Here is an 18,248-nt window from a genome sequence, read left to right as displayed (position 1 = left end):
GGTCCTTGGTTCGAAACCAGGCAGAAACAAGACTTTTCTATCTTGATTCTGTCCCATCAAACTGTACATTTTCTACAATTTGTCGTACTAAGACAAAATGCAACATGTGCTTCCATATGGATCGTATACAATGAGTTTATCAAGTTGTTTCTGTAGTGTTGTGTTAATCACGTTCGCCTCACGCGCGAAAGGTCCCTGGTTCGAAACCAGGCAGAAACAGCACTTTTCTATCTTGATTCTGTCCCATCAAACTGTACAGTTTCTACAAGTTCTCTTACTAAGACAAAATGCAATATATGCTTTCATGCGGATCGGATACAATGCATTTATCAAGTTGTTTCTGTAGTGTAGTGGTTATCACGTTCGCCTCACACGCGAAAGGTCCCTGGTTCGAAACCAGGCAGAAACAGGCTTTTTCTGTCTTGATTCTGTCCCATCAAACTGTTAAGTTTCTACAAGTTCTCTTACTAAGACAAAATGCAATATGTGCTTCCATGTGGGTCTTATGCAATCACTGAAAGCAGTTGTTTCTGTAGTGTAGTGGTTATCACGTTCGCCTAACACGCGAAAGGTCCCTGGTTCGAAACCAGGCAGAAACAGAACTCTTCTATCTTGATTCTGTCCCATCAAACTGTACATTTTCTACAAGTTGTCGTGCTAAGACAAAATGCAATATGTGCTTCCATGCGGATCGTATACAATGCGTTTATCAAGTTGTTTCTGTAGTGTAGTGGTTATCAGGTTCGCCTAACACGCGAAAAGTCCCTGGTTCGAAACGAGGCAGAAACAAGACTTTTCTATCTTGATTCTGTCCCAGCAAACTTTACATTTTCTACAAGTTCTCGTACTGAGACAAAATGCAATATGTGCTTCCATGTGGGTCTTATGCAATCACTGAAAGCAGTTGTTTCTTTAGTGTAGCGGATATCACGTTCGCCTAACACGCGAAAGGTCCTTGGTTCGAAACCAGGCTTAAACATGTTTTTCCTGTCTTGATTCTGTCCCATCAAACTGTACAGTTTCTACAAGTTCTTCTACTAAGACAAAATGCAATACGTGCTTCCATGTTGACCTAATGCAGTAACGTAAACCAGTTGTTTCTGTAGTGTAGTGGTTATCACGTTCACCTAACACGCGAAAGGTCCCTGGTTCGAAACCAGGCAGAAACAAGACTTTTCTATCTTGATTCTGTCCCACCAAACTGTACATTTTCTACAAGTTCTTGTACTAAGACAAAATGCAATATGTGCTTCCATATGGATCGTATACAATGAGTTTATCAAGTTGTTTCTGTAGTGTAGTGGTTATCACGTTCGCCTCACTCACAAAAGGTCCCTGGTTCGAAACCAGGCAGAAACAGGGCTTTTCTATCTTGATTCTGTCCCATCAAACTGTACAATTTCTACAAGTTCTCATACTAAGACAAAATGCAATATGTGCTTCCATGCGGATCGTATACAATGCATTTATCAAGTTGTTTCTGTAGTGTAGTGGTTATCACGTTCGCCTCACACGCGAAAGGTCCCTGGTTCGAAACCAGGCAGGAACAGGCTTTTTCTGTCTTGATTCTGTCCCATCAAACTGTACAATTTCTACAAGTTCTCATACTAAGACAAAATGCAATATGTGCTTCCATGTGGGTCTTATGCAACCACTGAAAGCAGTTGTTTCTATAGTGTAGTGGTTATCACGTTCGCCTAACACGAGAAAGGTCCCTGGTTCGAAACCAGGCAGAAACACGTTTTTCCTGTCTTGATTCTGTCCAATCAAACTGTACAGTTTCTACAAGTTGTCGTACTAAGACAAAATGCAATATGTGCTTCCATGCGGATCGTATACAATGCATTTATCAAGTTGTTTCTGTAGTGTAGTGGTTATCACGTTCGCCTCACACGCGAAAGGTCCCTGGTTCGAAACCAGGCAGAAACAAGACTTTTCTATCTTGATTCTGTCCCATCAAACATTACATTTTCTACAAGTTCTTGTACTAAGACAAAATGCAATATGTGCTTCCATGTGGGTCTTATGCAATCACTGAAAGCAGTTGTTTCAGTAGTGTAGTGGTTATCACGTTTGCCTAACACGCGAAAGGTCCTTGGTTCGAAACCAGGCAGAAACAAGACTTTTCTATCTTGATTCTGTCCCATCAAACTGTACATTTTCTACAATTTGTCGTACTAAGACAAAATGCAACATGTGCTTCCATATGGATCGTATACAATGAGTTTATCAAGTTGTTTCTGTAGTGTTGTGTTAATCACGTTCGCCTCACGCGCGAAAGGTCCCTGGTTCGAAACCAGGCAGAAACAGCACTTTTCTATCTTGATTCTGTCCCATCAAACTGTACAGTTTCTACAAGTTCTCTTACTAAGACAAAATGCAATATGTGCTTCAATGTGGGCCTAATGCATTGAGTTAAACCAGTTGTTTCTGTAGTGTAGTGGTTATCACGTTCGCCTCACACGCGAAAGGTTCCTGGTTCGAAACTAGGCAGAAACAAGACTTTTCTATCTTGATTCTGTCCCATCAAACTGTACATTTTCTACTAGTTGTTGTACTAAGACAAAATGCAATATGTGCTTCCATGTGGATCGTATACCATGCATTTATCAAGTTGTTTCTGTAGTGTAGTGGTTATCACGTTCGCCTCACACGCGAAAGGTCCCTGGTTCGAAACCAGGCAGGAACAGGCTTTTTCTGTCTTGATTCTGTCCCATCAAACTGTACAATTTCTACAAGTTCTCATACTCAGACAAAATGCAATATGTGCTTCCATGTGGACCTAATACAGTGAAAAAAAGCAGTTGTTTCTGTAGTGTAGTGGTTATCACGTTAGCCTCACACGCGAAAGGTCCCTGGTTCGAAACCAGGCAGAAACAGGCTTTTTCTGTCTTGATTCTGTCCCATCAAACTGTAAAGTTTCTACAAGTTCTCTTACTAAGACAAAATGCAATATGTGCTTCCATGTGGGTCTTATGCAACCACTGAAAGCAGTTGTTTCTGTAGTGTAGTGGTTATCACGTTCGCCTAACACGCGAAAGGTCCCTGGTTCGAAACCAGGCAGAAACACGTTTTTCCTGTCTTGATTCTGTCCAATCAAACTGTACAGTTTCTACAAGTTGTCGTACTAAGACAAAATGCAATATGTGCTTCCATGCGGATCGTATACAATGCATTTATCAAGTTGTTTCTGTAGTGTAGTGGTTATCACGTTCGCCTCACACGCGAAAGGTCCCTGGTTCGAAACCAGGCAGAAACAAGACTTTTCTATCTTGATTCTGTCCCATCAAACATTACATTTTCTACAAGTTCTTGTACTAAGACAAAATGCAATATGTGCTTCCATGTGGGTCTTATGCAATCACTGAAAGCAGTTGTTTCAGTAGTGTAGTGGTTGTCACGTTTGCCTAACACGCGAAAGGTCCTTGGTTCGAAACCAGGCAGAAACAAGACTTTTCTATCTTGATTCTGTCCCATCAAACTGTACATTTTCTACAATTTGTCGTACTAAGACAAAATGCAACATGTGCTTCCATATGGATCGTATACAATGAGTTTATCAAGTTGTTTCTGTAGTGTTGTGTTAATCACGTTCGCCTCACGCGCGAAAGGTCCCTGGTTCGAAACCAGGCAGAAACAGCACTTTTCTATCTTGATTCTGTCCCATCAAACTGTACAGTTTCTACAAGTTCTCTTACTAAGACAAAATGCAATATGTGCTTCAATGTGGGCCTAATGCATTGAGTTAAACCAGTTGTTTCTGTAGTGTAGTGGTTATCACGTTTGCCTCACACGCGAAAGGTTCCTGGTTCGAAACCAGGCAGAAACAAGACTTTTCTATCTTGATTCTGTCCCATCAAACTGTACATTTTCTACTAGTTGTTGTACTAAGACAAAATGCAATATGTGCTTCCATGTGGATCGTATACCATGCATTTATCAAGTTGTTTCTGTAGTGTAGTGGTTATCACGTTCGCCTCACACGCGAAAGGTCCCTGGTTCGAAACCAGGCAGGAACAGGCTTTTTCTGTCTTGATTCTGTCCCATCAAACTGTACAATTTCTACAAGTTCTCATACTCAGACAAAATGCAATATGTGCTTCCATGTGGACCTAATACAGTCAAAAAAAGCAGTTGTTTCTGTAGTGTAGTGGTTATCACGTTAGCCTCACACGCTAAAGGTCCCTGGTTCGAAACCAGGCAGAAACAGGCTTTTTCTGTCTTGATTCTGTCCCATCAAACTGTAAAGTTTCTACAAGTTCTCTTACTAAGACAAAATGCAATATGTGCTTCCATATGGGTCTTATGCAATCACTGAAAGCAGTTGTTTCTGTAGTGTAGTGGTTATCACGTTCGCCTAACACGCGAAAGGTCCCTGGTTCGAAACCAGGCAGAAACACGTTTTTCCTGTCTTGATTCTGTCCCATCAAACTGTACAGTTTCTACAAGTTGTCGTACTAAGACAAAATGCAATATGTGCTTCCATGCGGATCGTATACAATGCGTTTATCAAGTTGTTTCTGTAGTGTAGTGGTTACCACGTTCGCCTCACACACGAAAGGTCCCTGGTTCGAAACCAGGCAGAAACAAGACTTTTCTATCTTGATTCTGTCCCATCAAACATTACATTTTCTACAAGTTCTTGTACTAAGACAAAATGCAATATTTGCTTCCATGTGGGTCCTATGCAATCACTGAAAGCAGTTGTTTTTGTAGTGTAGTGGTTATCACGTTCGCCTAACACGCGAAAGGTCCCTGGTTCGAAACCAGGCAGAAACAGAACTCTTCTATCTTGATTCTGTCCCATCAAACTGTACATTTTCTACAAGTTGTCGTACTAAGACAAAATGCAATATGTGCTTCCATGCGGATCGTATACAATGCGTTTATCAAGTTGTTTCTGTAGTGTAGTGGTTATCACGTTCGCCTAACACGCGAAAAGTCCCTGGTTCGAAACGAGGCAGAAACAAGACTTTTCTATCTTGATTCTGTCCCATCAAACTGTAAAGTTTCTACAAGTTCTCGTACTAAGACAAAATGCAATATGTACTTCCATGTGGGTCTTATGCAATCACTGAAAGCAGTTGTTTTTTTAGTGTAGTGGTTATCACGTTCGCCTCACACGCGAAAGGTCCCTGGTTCGAAACCAGGCAGAAACAAGACTTTTCTATCTTGGTTCTGTCCCATCAAACTGTACATTTTCTACAAGTTGTCGTACTAAGACAAAATGCAATATGTGCTTCCATGCGGATCGTATACAATGCGTTTATCAAGCTGTTTCTGTAGTGTAGTGGTTATCACGTTCGCCTAACACGCGAAAGGTCCTTGGTTCGAAACCAGGCAGAAACAGGCCTTTTCTATCTTAATTCTGTCCCATCAAACTGTACATTTTCTACAAGTTGTAGTACTAAGACAAAATGCAATATGTGCTTCCATGCGGATCGTATACAATGCGTTTATCAAGCTGTTTCAGTAGTGTAGTGGTTATCACGTTCGCCTAACACGCGAAAGGTCTCTGGTTCGAAACCAGGCAGAAACACGTTTTTCCTGTCTTGATTCTGTCCCATCAAACTGTACAGTTTCTACAAGTTCTTCTACTAAGACAAAATGCAATATGTGCTTCCATGTTGACCTAATGCAGTGACATAAACCAGTTGTTTCTGTAGTGTAGTGGTTATCACGTTCACCTAACACGCGAAAGGTCCCTGGTTCGAAACCAGGCAGAAACAGGACTCTCTTTCTATGTGCTTGATTCTGTCCCATCAAATATTACATTTTCTACAAGTTGTTGTACTAAGACAAAATGCAATATGTGCTTCCATGTGGATTGTATACCATGAGTTTATCAAGTTGTTTCTGTAGTGTAGTGGTTATCACATTCGCCTAACACGCGAAAGGTCCCTGTTTCGAAACCAGGCAGAAACAGGCTTTTTCTGTCTTGATTCTGTCCCATCAAACTGTAAAGTTTCTACAAGTTTTCGTACTAAGACAAAATGCAATATGTGCTTCCATGTGGGTCTCATGCAATCACTGAAAGCAGTTGTTTCTTTAGTGTAGTGGTTATCACGTTCGCCTAACATGCGAAAGGTCCCTGGTTCGAAACCAGGCAGAAACAGGACTCTTCTATCTTGATTCTGTCCCATCAAACACTACATTTTCTACTAGTTGTTGTACTAAGACAAAATGCAATATGTGCTTCCATGTGGGTCTTATGCAATCACTGAAAGCAGTTGTTTTTGTAGTGTAGTAGTTATCACGTTCGCCTAACACGCGAAAGGTCCCTGGTTCGAAACCAGGCAGAAACAGAACTCTTCTATCTTGATTCTGTCCCATCAAACTGTACATTTTCTACAAGTTGTCGTACTAAGACAAAATGCAATATGTGCTTCCATGCGGATCGTATACAATGCGTTTATCAAGTTGTTTCTGTAGTGTAGTGGTTATCAGGTTCGCCTAACACGCGAAAAGTCCCTGGTTCGAAACGAGGCAGAAACAAGACTTTTCTATCTTGATTCTGTCCCATCAAACTGTAAAGTTTCTACAAGTTCTCGTACTAAGACAAAATGCAATATGTACTTCCATGTGGGTCTTATGCAATCACTGAAAGCAGTTGTTTTTTTAGTGTAGTGGTTATCACGTTCGCCTAACATGCGAAAGGTCCCTGGTTCGAAACCAGGCAGAAACAGGACTCTTCTATCTTGATTCTGTTCCATCAAACTCTACATTTTCTACTAGTTGTTGTACTAAGACAAAATGCAATATGTGCTTCCATGTGGATCGTATACCATGAGTTTATCAAGTTGTTTCTGTAGTGTAGTGGTTATCACGTTCGCCTAACACGCGAAAGGTCCCTGGTTCGAAACCAGGCAGAAACAGGCTTTTTCTGTCTTGATTCTGTCCCATCAAACTGTAAATTTTCTGCAAGTTCTCTTACTAAGACAAAATGCAATATGTGCTTCCATGTGGGCCTAATGCATTGAGTTAAACCAGTTGTTTCTGTAGTGTAGTGGTTATCACGTTTGCCTCACACGCGAAAGGTCCCTGGTTCGAAACCAGGCAGAAACAAGACTTTTCTATCTTGATTCTGTCCCATCAAACTGTACATTTTCTACTAGTTGTTGTACTAAGACAAAATGCAATATGTGCTTCCATGTGGATCGTATACCATGAGTTTATCAAGTTGTTTCTGTAGTGTAGTGGTTATCACGTTCGCCTAACACGCGAAAGGACCCTGGTTCGAAACCAGGCAGAAACAGGCTTTTTCTGTCTTGATTCTGTCCCATCAAACTGTAAATTTTCTGCAAGTTCTCTTACTAAGACAAAATGCAATATGTGCTTCCATGTGGGCCTAATGCATTGAGTTAAACCAGTTGTTTCTGTAGTGTAGTGGTTATCACGTTCGCCTCACACGCGAAAGGTCCCTGGTTCGAAACCAGGCAGAAACAAGACTTTTCTATCTTGATTCTGTCCCATCAAACTGTACATTTTCTACAAGTTGTCGTACTAAGACAAAATGCAATATGTGCTTCCATGCGGATCGTATACAATGCATTTATCAAGTTGTTTCTGTAGTGTAGTGGTTATCACGTTCGCCTCACACGCGAAAGGTCCCTGGTTCGAAACCAGGCAGAAACAGACTTTTTCTGTCTTGATTCTGTCCCATCAAACTGTAAAGTTTCTATAAGTTCTCGTACTAAGACAAAATGCAATATGTGCTTCCATGTGGGTCTTATGCAATCACTGAAAGCAGTTGTTTCTGTAGTGTAGTGGTTATCACGTTCGCCTAACACGCGAAAGGTCCCTGGTTCGAAACCAGGCAGAAACAGAACTATTCTATCTTGATTCTGTCCCATCAAACTGTACATTTTCTACAAGTTCTCGTACTAAGACAAAATGCAATATGTGCTTCCATGCGGATCGTATACAATGCGTTTATCAAGTTGTTTCTGTAGTGTAGTGGTTATCAGGTTCGCCTAACACGCGAAAAGTCCCTGGTTCGAAACGAGGCAGACACAAGACTTTTCTATCTTGATTCTGTCCCATCAAACTTTACATTTTCTACAAGTTCTCGTACTAAGACAAAATGCAATATGTGCTTCCATGTGGGTCTTATGCAATCACTGAAAGCAGTTGTTTCTTTAGTGTAGTGGATATCACGTTCGCCTAACACGCGAAAGGTCCTTGGTTCGAAACCAGGCTGAAACTTGTTTTTCCTGTCTTGATTCTGTCCCATCAAACTGTACAGTTTCTACAAGTTCTTCTACTAAGACAAAATGCAATACGTGCTTCCATGTTGACCTAATGCAGTGACGTAAACCAGTTGTTTCTGTAGTGTAGTGGTTATCACGTTCACCTAACACGCGAAAGGTACCTGGTTCGAAACCAGGCAGAAACAAGACTTTTCTATCTTGGTTCTGTCCCATCAAACTGTACATTTTCTACAAGTTGTCGTACTAAGACAAAATGCAATATGTGCTTCCATGCAGATCGTATACAATGCGTTTATCAAGCTGTTTCTGTAGTGTAGTGGTTATTACGTTCGCCTAACACGCGAAAGGTCCTTGGTTCGAAACCAGGCAGAAACAGGCCTTTTCTATCTTAATTCTGTCCCATCAAACTGTACATTTTCTACAAGTTGTAGTACTAAGACAAAATGCAATATGTGCTTCCATGCGGATCGTATACAATGCGTTTATCAAGCTGTTTCAGTAGTGTTGTGGTTATCACGTTCGCCTAACACGCGAAAGGTCCCTGGTTCGAAACCAGGCAGAAACACGTCTTTCCTGTCTTGATTCTGTCCCATCAAACTGTACAGTTTCTACAAGTTCTTCTACTAAGACAAAATGCAATATGTGCTTCCATGTTGACCTAATGCAGTGAAATAAACCAGTTGTTTCTGTAGTGTAGTGGTTATCACGTTCACCTAACACGCGAAAGGTCCCTGGTTCGAAACCGGGCAGAAACAGGACTCTCTTTCTATGTGCTTGATTCTGTCCCATCAAATATTACATTTTCTACAAGTTGTTGTACTAAGACAAAATGCAATATGTGCTTCCATGTGGATTGTATACCATGAATTTATCAAGTTGTTTCTGTAGTGTAGTGGTTATCACGTTCGCCTAACACGCGAAAGGTCCCTGGTTCGAAACCAGGCAGAAACAGGCTTTTTCTGTCTTGATTCTGTCCCGTCAAACTGTAAAGTTTCTACAAGTTCTCGTACTAAGACAAAATGCAATATGTGCTTCCATGTGGGTCTCATGCAATCACTGAAAGCAGTTGTTTCTTTAGTGTAGTGGTTATCACGTTCGCCTAACACGCGAAAGGTCCCTGGTTTGAAACCAGGCAGAAACAGGACTCTTCTATCTTGATTCTGTCCCATCAAACACTACATTTTCTACTAGTTGTTGTACTAAGACAAAATGCAATATGTGCTTCCATGTGGATCGTATACCATGAGTTTATCAAGTTGTTTCTGTAGTGTAGTGGTTATCACGTTCGCCTAACACGCGAAAGGTCCCTGGTTCGAAACCAGGCAGAAACAGGCTTTTTCTGTCTTGATTCTGTCCCATCAAACTGTAAAGTTTCTATAAGTTCTCGTACTAAGACAAAATGCAATATGTGCTTCCATGTGGGTCTTATGCAATCACTGAAAGCAGTTGTTTCTGTAGTGTAGTGGTTATCACGTTCGCCTAACACGCGAAAGGTCCCTGGTTCGAAACCAGGCAGAAACAGAACTCTTCTATCTTGATTCTGTCCCATCAAACTGTACATTTTCTACAAGTTGTCGTACTAAGACAAAATGCAATATGTGCTTCCATGCGGATCGTATACAATGCGTTTATCAAGTTGTTTCTGTAGTGTAGTGGTTATCAGGTTCGCATAACACGCGAAAAGTCCCTGGTTCGAAACGAGGCAGAAACAAGACTTTTCTATCTTGATTCTGTCCCATCAAACTGTAAAGTTTCTACAAGTTCTCGTACTAAGACAAAATGCAATATGTACTTCCATGTGGGTCTTATGCAATCACTGAAAGCAGTTGTTTCTTTAGTGTAGTGGTTATCACGTTCGCCTCACACGCGAAAGGTACCTGGTTCGAAACCAGGCAGAAACAAGACTTTTCTATCTTGGTTCTGTCCCATCAAACTGTACATTTTCTACAAGTTTTCGTACTAAGACAAAATGCAATATGTGCTTCCATGCGGATCGTATACAATGCGTTTATCAAGCTGTTTCTGTAGTGTAGTGGTTATCACGTTCGCCTAACACGCGAAAGGTCCTTGGTTTGAAACCAGGCAGAAACAGGCCTTTTCTATCTTAATTCTGTCCCATCAAACTGTACATTTTCTACAAGTTATAGTACTAAGACAAAATGCAATATGTGCTTCCATGCGGATCGTATACAATGCGTTTATCAAGCTGTTTCTGTAGTGTTGTGGTTATCACGTTCGCCTAACATGCGAAAGGTCCCTGGTTCGAAACCAGGCAGAAAAACGTTTTTCCTGTCTTGATTCTGTCCCATCAAACTGTACAGTTTCTACAAGTTCTTCTACTAAGACAAAATGCAATATGTGCTTCCATGTTGACCTAATGCAGTGACATAAACCAGTTGTTTCTGTAGTGTAGTGGTTATCACGTTCACCAAACACGCGAAAGGTCCCTGGTTCGAAACCAGGCAGAAACAGGACTCTCTTTCTATGTGCTTGATTCTGTCCCATCAAATATTACATTTTCTACAAGTTGTTGTACTAAGACAAAATGCAATATGTGCTTCCATGTGGATTGTATACCATGAGTTTATCAAGTTGTTTCTGTAGTGTAGTGGTTATCACGTTCGCCTAACACGCGAAAGGTCCCTGGTTCGAAACCAGGCAGAAACAGGACTCTTCTATCTTGATTCTGTCCCATCAAACAATACATTTTCTACTAGTTGTTGTATTAAGACAAAATGCAATATGTGCTTCCATGTGGATCGTATACCATGAGTTTATCAAGTTGTTTCTGTAGTGTAGTGGTTATCACGTTCGCCTAACACGCGAAAGGTCCCTGGTTCGAAACCAGGCAGAAACAGGCTTTTTCTGTCTTGATTCTGTCCCATCAAACTGTAAATTTACTGCAAGTTCTCTTACTAAGACAAAATGCAATATGTGCTTCCATGTGGGCCTAATGCATTGAGTTAAACCAGTTGTTTCTGTAGTGTAGTGGTTATCACGTTCGCCTCACACGCGAAAGGTCCCTGGTTCGAAACCAGGCAGAAACAAGACTTTTCTATCTTGATTCTGTCCCATCAAACTGTACATTTTCTACTAGTTGTTGTACTAAGACAAAATGCAATATGTGCTTCCATGCGGATCGTATACAATGCATTTATCAAGTTGTTTTTGTAGTGTAGTGGTTATCACGTTCGCCTCACACGAGAAAGGTCCCTGGTTCGAAACCAGGCAGAAACAGACTTTTTCTGTCTTGATTCTGTCCCATCAAACTGTAAAGTTTCTATAAGTTCTCGTACTAAGACAAGATGCAATATGTGCTTCCATGTGGGTCTTATGCAATCACTGAAAGCAGTTGTTTCTGTAGTGTAGTGGTTATCACGTTCGCCTAACACGCGAAAGGTCCCTGGTTCGAAACCAGGCAGAAACAGAACTCTTCTATCTTGATTCTGTCCCATCAAACTGTACATTTTCTACAAGTTGTCGTGCTAAGACAAAATGCAATATGTGCTTCCATGCGGATCGTATACAATGCATTTATCAAGTTGTTTCTGTAGTGTAGTAGTTATCACGTTCGCCTCACACACGAAAGGTCCCTGGTTCGAAACCAGGCAGAAACAAGACTTTTCTATCTTGATTCTGTCCCATCAAACATTACATTTTCTACAAGTTCTTGTACTAAGACAAAATGCAATATGTGCTTCCATGTGGGTCTTATGCAATCACTGAAAGCAGTTGTTTCAGTAGTGTAGTGGTTATCACGTTCGCCTAACACGCGAAAGGTCTTTGGTTCGAAACCAGGCAGAAACAAGACTTTTCTATCTTGATTCTGTCCCATCAAACTGTACATTTTCTACAATTTGTCTTAGTAAGTCAAAATGCAACATGTGCTTCCATATGGATCGTATACAATGAGTTTATCAAGTTGTTTCTGTAGTGTTGTGTTAATCACGTTCGCCTCACGCGCGAAAGGTCCCTGGTTCGAAACCAGGCAGAAACAGGACTTTTCTATCTTGATTCTGTCCCATCAAACTGTACAGTTTCTACAAGTTCTCTTACTAAGACAAAATGCAATATATGCTTCCATGCGGATCGTATACAATGCATTTATCAAGTTGTTTCTGTAGTGTAGTGGTTATCACGTTCGCCTCACACGCGAAAGGTCCCTGGTTCGAAACCAGGCAGAAACAGGCTTTTTCTGTCTTGATTCTGTCCCATCAAACTGTTAAGTTTGTACAAGTTCTCTTACTAAGACAAAATGCAATATGTGCTTCCATGTGGGTCTTATGCAATCACTGAAAGCAGTTGTTTCTGTAGTGTAGTGGTTATCACGTTCGCCAAACACGCAAAAGGTCCCTGGTTCGAAACCAGGCAGAAACAAGACTTTTCTATCTTGATTCTGTCCCATCAAACTGTACATTTTCTACAAGTTGTCGCACTAAGACAAAATGCAATATGTGCTTCCATGCGGATCGTATACAATGTATTTATCAAGTTGTTTCTGTAGTGTAGTGGTTATCACGTTCGCCTCACACGCGAATGGTCCCTGGTTCGAAACCAGGCAGAAACAGACTTTTTCTGTCTTGATTCTGTCCCATCAAACTGTAACGTTTCTGTAAGTTCTCGTACTAAGACAAAATGCAATATGTGCTTCCATGTGGGTCTTATGCAATCACTGAAAGCAGTTGTTTCTGTAGTGTAGTGGTTATCACGTTCGCCTAACACGCGAAAGGTCCCTGGTTCGAAACCAGGCAGAAATAGAACTCTTCTATCTTGCTTCTGTCCCATCAAACTGTACATTTTCTACAAGTTGTCGTACTAAGACAAAATGCAATATGTGCTTCCATGCGGATCGTATACAATGCGTTTATCAAGTTGTTTCTGTAGTGTAGTGGTTATCAGGTTCGCCTAACACGCGAAAAGTCCCTGGTTCGAAACGAGGCAGAAACAAGACTTTTCTATCTTGATTCTGTCCCATCAAACTTTACATTTTCTACAAGTTCTCGTACTAAGACAAAATGCAATATGTGCTTCCATGTGGGTCTTATGCAATCACTGAAAGCAGTTGTTTCTTTAGTGTAGTGGATATCACGTTCGCCTAACACACGAAAGGTCCTTGGTTCGAAACCAGGCTGAAACATGTTTTTCCTGTCTTGATTCTGTCCCATCAAACTGTACAGTTTCTACAAGTTCTTGTACTAAGACAAAATGCAATATGTGCTTCCATATGGATCGTATACAATGAGTTTATCAAGTTGTTTCTGTAGTGTAGTGGTTATCACGTTCGCCTCACTCACAAAAGGTCCCTGGTTCGAAACCAGGCAGAAACAGGGCTTTTCTATCTTGATTCTGTCCCATCAAACTGTACAATTTCTACAAGTTCTCATACTAAGACAAAATGCAATATGTGCTTCCATGCGGATCGTATACAATGCATTTATCAAGTTGTTTCTGTAGTGTAGTGGTTATCACGTTCGCCTCACACGCGAAAGGTCCCTGGTTCGAAACCAGGCAGGAACAGGCTTTTTCTGTCTTGATTCTGTCCCATCAAACTGTAAAGTTTCTACAAGTTCTCTTACTAAGACAAAATGCAATATGTGCTTCCATGTGGGTCTTATGCAATCACTGAAAGCAGTTGTTTCTGTAGTGTAGTGGTTATCACGTTCGCCTAACACGCGAAAGGTCCCTGGTTCCAAACCAGGCAGAAACACGTTTTTCCTGTCTTGATTCTGTCCAATCAAACTGTACAGTTTCTACAAGTTGTCGTACTAAGACAAAATGCAATATGTGCTTCCATGCGGATCGTATACAATGCATTTATCAAGTTGTTTCTGTAGTGTAGTGGTTACCACGTTCGCCTCACACACGAAAGGTCCCTGGTTCGAAACCAGGCAGAAACAAGACTTTTCTATCCTGATTCTGTCCCATCAAACATTACATTTTCTACAAGTTCTTGTACTAAGACAAAATGCAATATTTGCTTCCATGTGGGTCTTATGCAATCACTGAAAGCAGTTGTTTTTGTAGTGTCGTGGTTATCACGTTCGCCTAACACGCGAAAGGTCCCTGGTTCGAAACCAGGCAGAAACAGAACTCTTCTATCTTGATTCTGTCCCATCAAACTGTACATTTTCTACAAGTTGTCGTACTAAGACAAAATGCAATATGTGCTTCCATGCGGATCGTATACAATGCGTTTATCAAGTTGTTTCTGTAGTGTAGTGGTTATCAGGTTCGCCTAACACGCGAAAAGTCCCTGGTTCGAAACGAGGCAGAAACAAGACTTTTCTATCTTCATTCTGTCCCATCAAACTGTAAAGTTTCTACAAGTTCTCGTACTAAGACAAAATGCAATATGTACTTCCATGTGGGTCTTATGCAATCACTGAAAGCAGTTGTTTCTGTAGTGTAGTGGTTATCACGTTCGCCTAACACGCGAAAGGTCCCTGGTTCCAAACCAGGCAGAAACACGTTTTTCCTGTCTTGATTCTGTCCAATCAAACTGTACAGTTTCTACAAGTTGTCGTACTAAGACAAAATGCAATATGTGCTTCCATGCGGATCGTATACAATGCATTTATCAAGTTGTTTCTGTAGTGTAGTGGTTACCACGTTCGCCTCACACACGAAAGGTCCCTGGTTCGAAACCAGGCAGAAACAAGACTTTTCTATCCTGATTCTGTCCCATCAAACATTACATTTTCTACAAGTTCTTGTACTAAGACAAAATGCAATATTTGCTTCCATGTGGGTCTTATGCAATCACTGAAAGCAGTTGTTTTTGTAGTGTCGTGGTTATCACGTTCGCCTAACACGCGAAAGGTCCCTGGTTCGAAACCAGGCAGAAACAGAACTCTTCTATCTTGATTCTGTCCCATCAAACTGTACATTTTCTACAAGTTGTCGTACTAAGACAAAATGCAATATGTGCTTCCATGCGGATCGTATACAATGCGTTTATCAAGTTGTTTCTGTAGTGTAGTGGTTATCAGGTTCGCCTAACACGCGAAAAGTCCCTGGTTCGAAACGAGGCAGAAACAAGACTTTTCTATCTTCATTCTGTCCCATCAAACTGTAAAGTTTCTACAAGTTCTCGTACTAAGACAAAATGCAATATGTACTTCCATGTGGGTCTTATGCAATCACTGAAAGCAGTTGTTTTTTTAGTGTAGTGGTTATCACGTTCGCCTCACACGCGAAAGGTCCCTGGTTCGAAACCAGGCAGAAACAAGACTTTTCTATCTTGGTTCTGTCCCATCAAACTGTACATTTTCTACAAGTTGTCGTACTAAGACAAAATGCAATATGTGCTTCCATGCGGATCGTATACAATGTGTTTATCAAGCTGTTTCTGTAGTGTAGTGGTTATCACGTTCGCCTAACACGCGAAAGGTCCTTGGTTCGAAACCAGGCAGAAACAGGCCTTTTCTATCTTAATTCTGTCCCATCAAACTGTACATTTTCTACAAGTTGTAGTACTAAGACAAAATGCAATATGTGCTTCCATGCGGATCGTATACAATGCGTTTATCAAGCTGTTTCTTTAGTGTAGTGGTTATCACGTTCGCCTAACACGCGAAAGGTCCCTGGTTCGAAACCAGGCAGAAACACGTTTTTCCTGTCTTGATTCTGTCCCATCAAACTGTACAGTTTCTACAAGTTCTTCTACTAAGACAAAATGCAATATGTGCTTCCATGTTGACCTATTGCAGTGACATAAACCAGTTGTTTCTGTAGTGTAGTGGTTATCACGTTCACCTAACACGCGAAAGGTCCCTGGTTCGAAACCAGGCAGAAACAGGACTCTCTTTCTATGTGCTTGATTCTGTCCCATCAAATATTACATTTTCTACAAGTTCTTCTACTAAGACAAAATGCAATATGTGCTTCCATGTTGACCTATTGCAGTGACATAAACCAGTTGTTTCTGTAGTGTAGTGGTTATCACGTTCGCCTAACACGCGAAAAGTCCCTGGTTCGAAACGAGGCAGAAACAAGACTTTTCTATCTTGATTCTGTCCCATCAAACTTTACATTTTCTACAAGTTCTCGTACTGAGACAAAATGCAATATGTGCTTCCATGTGGGTCTTATGCAATCAATGAAAGCAGTTGTTTCTTTAGTGTAGCGGATATCACGTTCGCCTAACACGCGAAAGGTCCTTGGTTCGAAACCAGGCTTAAACATGTTTTTCCTGTCTTGATTCTGTCCCATCAAACTGTACAGTTTCTACAAGTTCTTCTACTAAGACAAAATGCAATACGTGCTTCCATGTTGACCTAATGCAGTGACATAAACCAGTTGTTTCTGTAGTGTAGTGGTTATCACGTTCACCTAACACGCGAAAGGTCCCTGGTTCGAAACCAGGCAGAAACAAGGCTTTTCTATCTTGATTCTGTCCCATCAAACTGTACATTTTCTACAAGTTCTTGTACTAAGACAAAATGCAATATGTGTTTCCTTATGGATCGTATACAATGAGTTTATCAAGTTGTTTCTGTAGTGTAGTGGTTATCACGTTCGCCTCACTCACAAAAGGTCCCTGGTTCGAAACCAGGCACAAACAGGGCTTTTCTATCTTGATTCTGTCCCATCAAACTGTACAATTTCTACAAGTTCTCATACTAAGACAAAATGCAATATGTGCTTCCATGCGGATCGTATACAATGCATTTATCAAGTTGTTTCTGTAGTGTAGTGGTTAGCACGTTCGCCTCACACGCGAAAGGTCCCTGGTTCGAAACCAGGCAGGAACAGGCTTTTTCTGTCTTGATTCTGTCCCATCAAACTGTACAATTTCTACAAGTTCTCATACTAAGACAAAATGCAATATGTGCTTCCATGTGGACCTAATACAGTGAAAAAAAGCAGTTGTTTCTGTAGTGTAGTGGTTATCACGTTAGCCTCACACGCGAAAGGTCCCTGGTTCGAAACCAGGCAGAAACAGGCTTTTTCTGTCTTGATTCTGTCCCATCAAACTGTAAAGTTTCTACAAGTCCTCTTACTAAGACAAAATGCAATATGTGCTTCCTTGTGGGTCTTATGCAATCACAGAAAGCAGTTGTTTCTGTAGTGTAGTGGTTATCACGTTCGCCTAACACGCGAAAGGTCCCTGGTTCGAAACCAGGCAGAAACACGTTTTTCCTGTCTTGATTCTGTCCAATCAAACTGTACAGTTTCTACAATTTGTCGTACTAAGACAAAATGCAACATGTGCTTCCATATGGATCGTATACAATGAGTTTATCAAGTTGTTTCTGTAGTGTTGTGTTAATCACGTTCGCCTCACGCGCGAAAGGTCCCTGGTTCGAAACCAGGCTGAAACATGTTTTTCCTGTCTTGATTCTGTCCCATCAAACTGTACAGTTTCTACAAGTTCTTCTACTAAGACAAAATGCAATACGTGCTTCCATGTTGACCTAATGCAGTGACGTAAACCAGTTGTTTCTGTAGTGTAGTGGTTATCATGTTCACCTAACACGCGAAAGGTCCCTGGTTCGAAACCAGGCAGAAACAGAACTCTTCTATCTTGATTCTGTCCCATCAAACACTACATTTTCTACTAGTTGTTGTACTAAGACAAAATGCAATATGTGCTTCCATGTGGATCGTATACCATGAGTTTATCAAGTTGTTTCTGTAGTGTAGTGGTTATCACGTTCGCCTCACACGCGAAAGGTCCCTGGTTCGAAACCAGGCAGAAACAGACTTTTTCTGTCTTGATTCTGTCCCATCAAACTGTAAAGTTTCTATAAGATCTCGTACTAAGACAAAATGCAATATGTGCTTCCATGTGGGTCTTATGCAATCACTGAAAGCAGTTGTTTCTGTAGTGTAGTGGTTATCACGTTCGCCTAACACGCGAAAGGTCCCTGGTTCGAAACCAGGCAGAAACAGAACTATTCTATCTTGATTCTGTCCCATCAAACTGTACATTTTCTACAAGTTGTCGTACTAAGACAAAATGCAATATGTGCTTCCATGCGGATCGTATACAATGCGTTTATCAAGTTGTTTCTGTAGTGTAGTGGTTATCAGGTT

General features: G+C 41.0%; 53 non-coding genes across 53 annotated transcripts; all 53 read left to right on the top strand.

The window, feature by feature from the left end:
• The first annotated feature begins 336 nt into the window (after nt 1-336).
• On the top strand, nt 337-409 carry trnav-cac (transfer RNA valine (anticodon CAC)). Its single transcript has one exon. It is a non-coding gene; the product is annotated as a tRNA-Val (tRNA).
• A 117-nt stretch (nt 410-526) lies between these two features.
• trnav-aac (transfer RNA valine (anticodon AAC)) lies at nt 527-599 on the top strand. Its single transcript has one exon. It is a non-coding gene; the product is annotated as a tRNA-Val (tRNA).
• Nucleotides 600-1,096: 497 nt separating this feature from the next.
• trnav-aac (transfer RNA valine (anticodon AAC)) lies at nt 1,097-1,169 on the top strand. Its single transcript has one exon. It is a non-coding gene; the product is annotated as a tRNA-Val (tRNA).
• Nucleotides 1,170-1,476: 307 nt separating this feature from the next.
• trnav-cac (transfer RNA valine (anticodon CAC)) lies at nt 1,477-1,549 on the top strand. Its single transcript has one exon. It is a non-coding gene; the product is annotated as a tRNA-Val (tRNA).
• Nucleotides 1,550-1,856: 307 nt separating this feature from the next.
• trnav-cac (transfer RNA valine (anticodon CAC)) lies at nt 1,857-1,929 on the top strand. The gene has a single exon. It is a non-coding gene; the product is annotated as a tRNA-Val (tRNA).
• Nucleotides 1,930-2,426: 497 nt separating this feature from the next.
• On the top strand, nt 2,427-2,499 carry trnav-cac (transfer RNA valine (anticodon CAC)). The gene has a single exon. It is a non-coding gene; the product is annotated as a tRNA-Val (tRNA).
• Nucleotides 2,500-2,616: 117 nt separating this feature from the next.
• On the top strand, nt 2,617-2,689 carry trnav-cac (transfer RNA valine (anticodon CAC)). The gene has a single exon. It is a non-coding gene; the product is annotated as a tRNA-Val (tRNA).
• Nucleotides 2,690-2,806: 117 nt separating this feature from the next.
• trnav-cac (transfer RNA valine (anticodon CAC)) lies at nt 2,807-2,879 on the top strand. The gene has a single exon. It is a non-coding gene; the product is annotated as a tRNA-Val (tRNA).
• A 117-nt stretch (nt 2,880-2,996) lies between these two features.
• trnav-aac (transfer RNA valine (anticodon AAC)) lies at nt 2,997-3,069 on the top strand. The gene has a single exon. It is a non-coding gene; the product is annotated as a tRNA-Val (tRNA).
• Nucleotides 3,070-3,186: 117 nt separating this feature from the next.
• trnav-cac (transfer RNA valine (anticodon CAC)) lies at nt 3,187-3,259 on the top strand. The gene has a single exon. It is a non-coding gene; the product is annotated as a tRNA-Val (tRNA).
• A 497-nt stretch (nt 3,260-3,756) lies between these two features.
• On the top strand, nt 3,757-3,829 carry trnav-cac (transfer RNA valine (anticodon CAC)). The gene has a single exon. It is a non-coding gene; the product is annotated as a tRNA-Val (tRNA).
• Nucleotides 3,830-3,946: 117 nt separating this feature from the next.
• Nucleotides 3,947-4,019, top strand: trnav-cac (transfer RNA valine (anticodon CAC)). Its single transcript has one exon. It is a non-coding gene; the product is annotated as a tRNA-Val (tRNA).
• Nucleotides 4,020-4,136: 117 nt separating this feature from the next.
• trnav-cac (transfer RNA valine (anticodon CAC)) lies at nt 4,137-4,209 on the top strand. The gene has a single exon. It is a non-coding gene; the product is annotated as a tRNA-Val (tRNA).
• A 117-nt stretch (nt 4,210-4,326) lies between these two features.
• Nucleotides 4,327-4,399, top strand: trnav-aac (transfer RNA valine (anticodon AAC)). The gene has a single exon. It is a non-coding gene; the product is annotated as a tRNA-Val (tRNA).
• Nucleotides 4,400-4,516: 117 nt separating this feature from the next.
• trnav-cac (transfer RNA valine (anticodon CAC)) lies at nt 4,517-4,589 on the top strand. Its single transcript has one exon. It is a non-coding gene; the product is annotated as a tRNA-Val (tRNA).
• A 117-nt stretch (nt 4,590-4,706) lies between these two features.
• On the top strand, nt 4,707-4,779 carry trnav-aac (transfer RNA valine (anticodon AAC)). Its single transcript has one exon. It is a non-coding gene; the product is annotated as a tRNA-Val (tRNA).
• A 307-nt stretch (nt 4,780-5,086) lies between these two features.
• On the top strand, nt 5,087-5,159 carry trnav-cac (transfer RNA valine (anticodon CAC)). The gene has a single exon. It is a non-coding gene; the product is annotated as a tRNA-Val (tRNA).
• Nucleotides 5,160-5,276: 117 nt separating this feature from the next.
• Nucleotides 5,277-5,349, top strand: trnav-cac (transfer RNA valine (anticodon CAC)). The gene has a single exon. It is a non-coding gene; the product is annotated as a tRNA-Val (tRNA).
• Nucleotides 5,350-5,656: 307 nt separating this feature from the next.
• trnav-aac (transfer RNA valine (anticodon AAC)) lies at nt 5,657-5,729 on the top strand. The gene has a single exon. It is a non-coding gene; the product is annotated as a tRNA-Val (tRNA).
• A 1,073-nt stretch (nt 5,730-6,802) lies between these two features.
• On the top strand, nt 6,803-6,875 carry trnav-cac (transfer RNA valine (anticodon CAC)). Its single transcript has one exon. It is a non-coding gene; the product is annotated as a tRNA-Val (tRNA).
• A 117-nt stretch (nt 6,876-6,992) lies between these two features.
• On the top strand, nt 6,993-7,065 carry trnav-aac (transfer RNA valine (anticodon AAC)). Its single transcript has one exon. It is a non-coding gene; the product is annotated as a tRNA-Val (tRNA).
• A 117-nt stretch (nt 7,066-7,182) lies between these two features.
• trnav-aac (transfer RNA valine (anticodon AAC)) lies at nt 7,183-7,255 on the top strand. The gene has a single exon. It is a non-coding gene; the product is annotated as a tRNA-Val (tRNA).
• Nucleotides 7,256-7,372: 117 nt separating this feature from the next.
• On the top strand, nt 7,373-7,445 carry trnav-cac (transfer RNA valine (anticodon CAC)). Its single transcript has one exon. It is a non-coding gene; the product is annotated as a tRNA-Val (tRNA).
• A 117-nt stretch (nt 7,446-7,562) lies between these two features.
• Nucleotides 7,563-7,635, top strand: trnav-cac (transfer RNA valine (anticodon CAC)). The gene has a single exon. It is a non-coding gene; the product is annotated as a tRNA-Val (tRNA).
• Nucleotides 7,636-7,752: 117 nt separating this feature from the next.
• On the top strand, nt 7,753-7,825 carry trnav-aac (transfer RNA valine (anticodon AAC)). Its single transcript has one exon. It is a non-coding gene; the product is annotated as a tRNA-Val (tRNA).
• Nucleotides 7,826-8,892: 1,067 nt separating this feature from the next.
• On the top strand, nt 8,893-8,965 carry trnav-aac (transfer RNA valine (anticodon AAC)). The gene has a single exon. It is a non-coding gene; the product is annotated as a tRNA-Val (tRNA).
• Nucleotides 8,966-9,088: 123 nt separating this feature from the next.
• Nucleotides 9,089-9,161, top strand: trnav-aac (transfer RNA valine (anticodon AAC)). The gene has a single exon. It is a non-coding gene; the product is annotated as a tRNA-Val (tRNA).
• Nucleotides 9,162-9,468: 307 nt separating this feature from the next.
• Nucleotides 9,469-9,541, top strand: trnav-aac (transfer RNA valine (anticodon AAC)). The gene has a single exon. It is a non-coding gene; the product is annotated as a tRNA-Val (tRNA).
• Nucleotides 9,542-9,658: 117 nt separating this feature from the next.
• On the top strand, nt 9,659-9,731 carry trnav-aac (transfer RNA valine (anticodon AAC)). The gene has a single exon. It is a non-coding gene; the product is annotated as a tRNA-Val (tRNA).
• Nucleotides 9,732-10,038: 307 nt separating this feature from the next.
• On the top strand, nt 10,039-10,111 carry trnav-cac (transfer RNA valine (anticodon CAC)). Its single transcript has one exon. It is a non-coding gene; the product is annotated as a tRNA-Val (tRNA).
• Nucleotides 10,112-10,804: 693 nt separating this feature from the next.
• Nucleotides 10,805-10,877, top strand: trnav-aac (transfer RNA valine (anticodon AAC)). The gene has a single exon. It is a non-coding gene; the product is annotated as a tRNA-Val (tRNA).
• Nucleotides 10,878-10,994: 117 nt separating this feature from the next.
• trnav-aac (transfer RNA valine (anticodon AAC)) lies at nt 10,995-11,067 on the top strand. The gene has a single exon. It is a non-coding gene; the product is annotated as a tRNA-Val (tRNA).
• A 117-nt stretch (nt 11,068-11,184) lies between these two features.
• On the top strand, nt 11,185-11,257 carry trnav-cac (transfer RNA valine (anticodon CAC)). The gene has a single exon. It is a non-coding gene; the product is annotated as a tRNA-Val (tRNA).
• A 117-nt stretch (nt 11,258-11,374) lies between these two features.
• trnav-cac (transfer RNA valine (anticodon CAC)) lies at nt 11,375-11,447 on the top strand. Its single transcript has one exon. It is a non-coding gene; the product is annotated as a tRNA-Val (tRNA).
• A 117-nt stretch (nt 11,448-11,564) lies between these two features.
• Nucleotides 11,565-11,637, top strand: trnav-aac (transfer RNA valine (anticodon AAC)). Its single transcript has one exon. It is a non-coding gene; the product is annotated as a tRNA-Val (tRNA).
• A 117-nt stretch (nt 11,638-11,754) lies between these two features.
• trnav-cac (transfer RNA valine (anticodon CAC)) lies at nt 11,755-11,827 on the top strand. The gene has a single exon. It is a non-coding gene; the product is annotated as a tRNA-Val (tRNA).
• Nucleotides 11,828-12,324: 497 nt separating this feature from the next.
• trnav-cac (transfer RNA valine (anticodon CAC)) lies at nt 12,325-12,397 on the top strand. Its single transcript has one exon. It is a non-coding gene; the product is annotated as a tRNA-Val (tRNA).
• A 307-nt stretch (nt 12,398-12,704) lies between these two features.
• trnav-cac (transfer RNA valine (anticodon CAC)) lies at nt 12,705-12,777 on the top strand. Its single transcript has one exon. It is a non-coding gene; the product is annotated as a tRNA-Val (tRNA).
• Nucleotides 12,778-12,894: 117 nt separating this feature from the next.
• trnav-aac (transfer RNA valine (anticodon AAC)) lies at nt 12,895-12,967 on the top strand. The gene has a single exon. It is a non-coding gene; the product is annotated as a tRNA-Val (tRNA).
• Nucleotides 12,968-13,654: 687 nt separating this feature from the next.
• On the top strand, nt 13,655-13,727 carry trnav-cac (transfer RNA valine (anticodon CAC)). Its single transcript has one exon. It is a non-coding gene; the product is annotated as a tRNA-Val (tRNA).
• Nucleotides 13,728-13,844: 117 nt separating this feature from the next.
• Nucleotides 13,845-13,917, top strand: trnav-aac (transfer RNA valine (anticodon AAC)). The gene has a single exon. It is a non-coding gene; the product is annotated as a tRNA-Val (tRNA).
• A 117-nt stretch (nt 13,918-14,034) lies between these two features.
• trnav-cac (transfer RNA valine (anticodon CAC)) lies at nt 14,035-14,107 on the top strand. Its single transcript has one exon. It is a non-coding gene; the product is annotated as a tRNA-Val (tRNA).
• A 497-nt stretch (nt 14,108-14,604) lies between these two features.
• Nucleotides 14,605-14,677, top strand: trnav-aac (transfer RNA valine (anticodon AAC)). The gene has a single exon. It is a non-coding gene; the product is annotated as a tRNA-Val (tRNA).
• A 117-nt stretch (nt 14,678-14,794) lies between these two features.
• Nucleotides 14,795-14,867, top strand: trnav-cac (transfer RNA valine (anticodon CAC)). Its single transcript has one exon. It is a non-coding gene; the product is annotated as a tRNA-Val (tRNA).
• Nucleotides 14,868-15,364: 497 nt separating this feature from the next.
• On the top strand, nt 15,365-15,437 carry trnav-cac (transfer RNA valine (anticodon CAC)). Its single transcript has one exon. It is a non-coding gene; the product is annotated as a tRNA-Val (tRNA).
• Nucleotides 15,438-15,554: 117 nt separating this feature from the next.
• Nucleotides 15,555-15,627, top strand: trnav-aac (transfer RNA valine (anticodon AAC)). Its single transcript has one exon. It is a non-coding gene; the product is annotated as a tRNA-Val (tRNA).
• Nucleotides 15,628-15,934: 307 nt separating this feature from the next.
• Nucleotides 15,935-16,007, top strand: trnav-aac (transfer RNA valine (anticodon AAC)). Its single transcript has one exon. It is a non-coding gene; the product is annotated as a tRNA-Val (tRNA).
• A 503-nt stretch (nt 16,008-16,510) lies between these two features.
• On the top strand, nt 16,511-16,583 carry trnav-aac (transfer RNA valine (anticodon AAC)). The gene has a single exon. It is a non-coding gene; the product is annotated as a tRNA-Val (tRNA).
• A 307-nt stretch (nt 16,584-16,890) lies between these two features.
• On the top strand, nt 16,891-16,963 carry trnav-cac (transfer RNA valine (anticodon CAC)). Its single transcript has one exon. It is a non-coding gene; the product is annotated as a tRNA-Val (tRNA).
• Nucleotides 16,964-17,080: 117 nt separating this feature from the next.
• On the top strand, nt 17,081-17,153 carry trnav-cac (transfer RNA valine (anticodon CAC)). Its single transcript has one exon. It is a non-coding gene; the product is annotated as a tRNA-Val (tRNA).
• A 117-nt stretch (nt 17,154-17,270) lies between these two features.
• Nucleotides 17,271-17,343, top strand: trnav-aac (transfer RNA valine (anticodon AAC)). The gene has a single exon. It is a non-coding gene; the product is annotated as a tRNA-Val (tRNA).
• Nucleotides 17,344-17,840: 497 nt separating this feature from the next.
• Nucleotides 17,841-17,913, top strand: trnav-cac (transfer RNA valine (anticodon CAC)). The gene has a single exon. It is a non-coding gene; the product is annotated as a tRNA-Val (tRNA).
• A 117-nt stretch (nt 17,914-18,030) lies between these two features.
• Nucleotides 18,031-18,103, top strand: trnav-aac (transfer RNA valine (anticodon AAC)). Its single transcript has one exon. It is a non-coding gene; the product is annotated as a tRNA-Val (tRNA).
• Nucleotides 18,104-18,248: the final 145 nt, after the last annotated feature.

This window comes from Astyanax mexicanus, chromosome 3 (assembly GCF_023375975.1).
Source record: "Astyanax mexicanus isolate ESR-SI-001 chromosome 3, AstMex3_surface, whole genome shotgun sequence".
Taxonomy (NCBI): domain Eukaryota; kingdom Metazoa; phylum Chordata; class Actinopteri; order Characiformes; family Acestrorhamphidae; genus Astyanax; species Astyanax mexicanus.
Note: the sequence above shows the minus strand (reverse complement) of the source record. Positions and strands in the feature narration are given on the sequence as shown.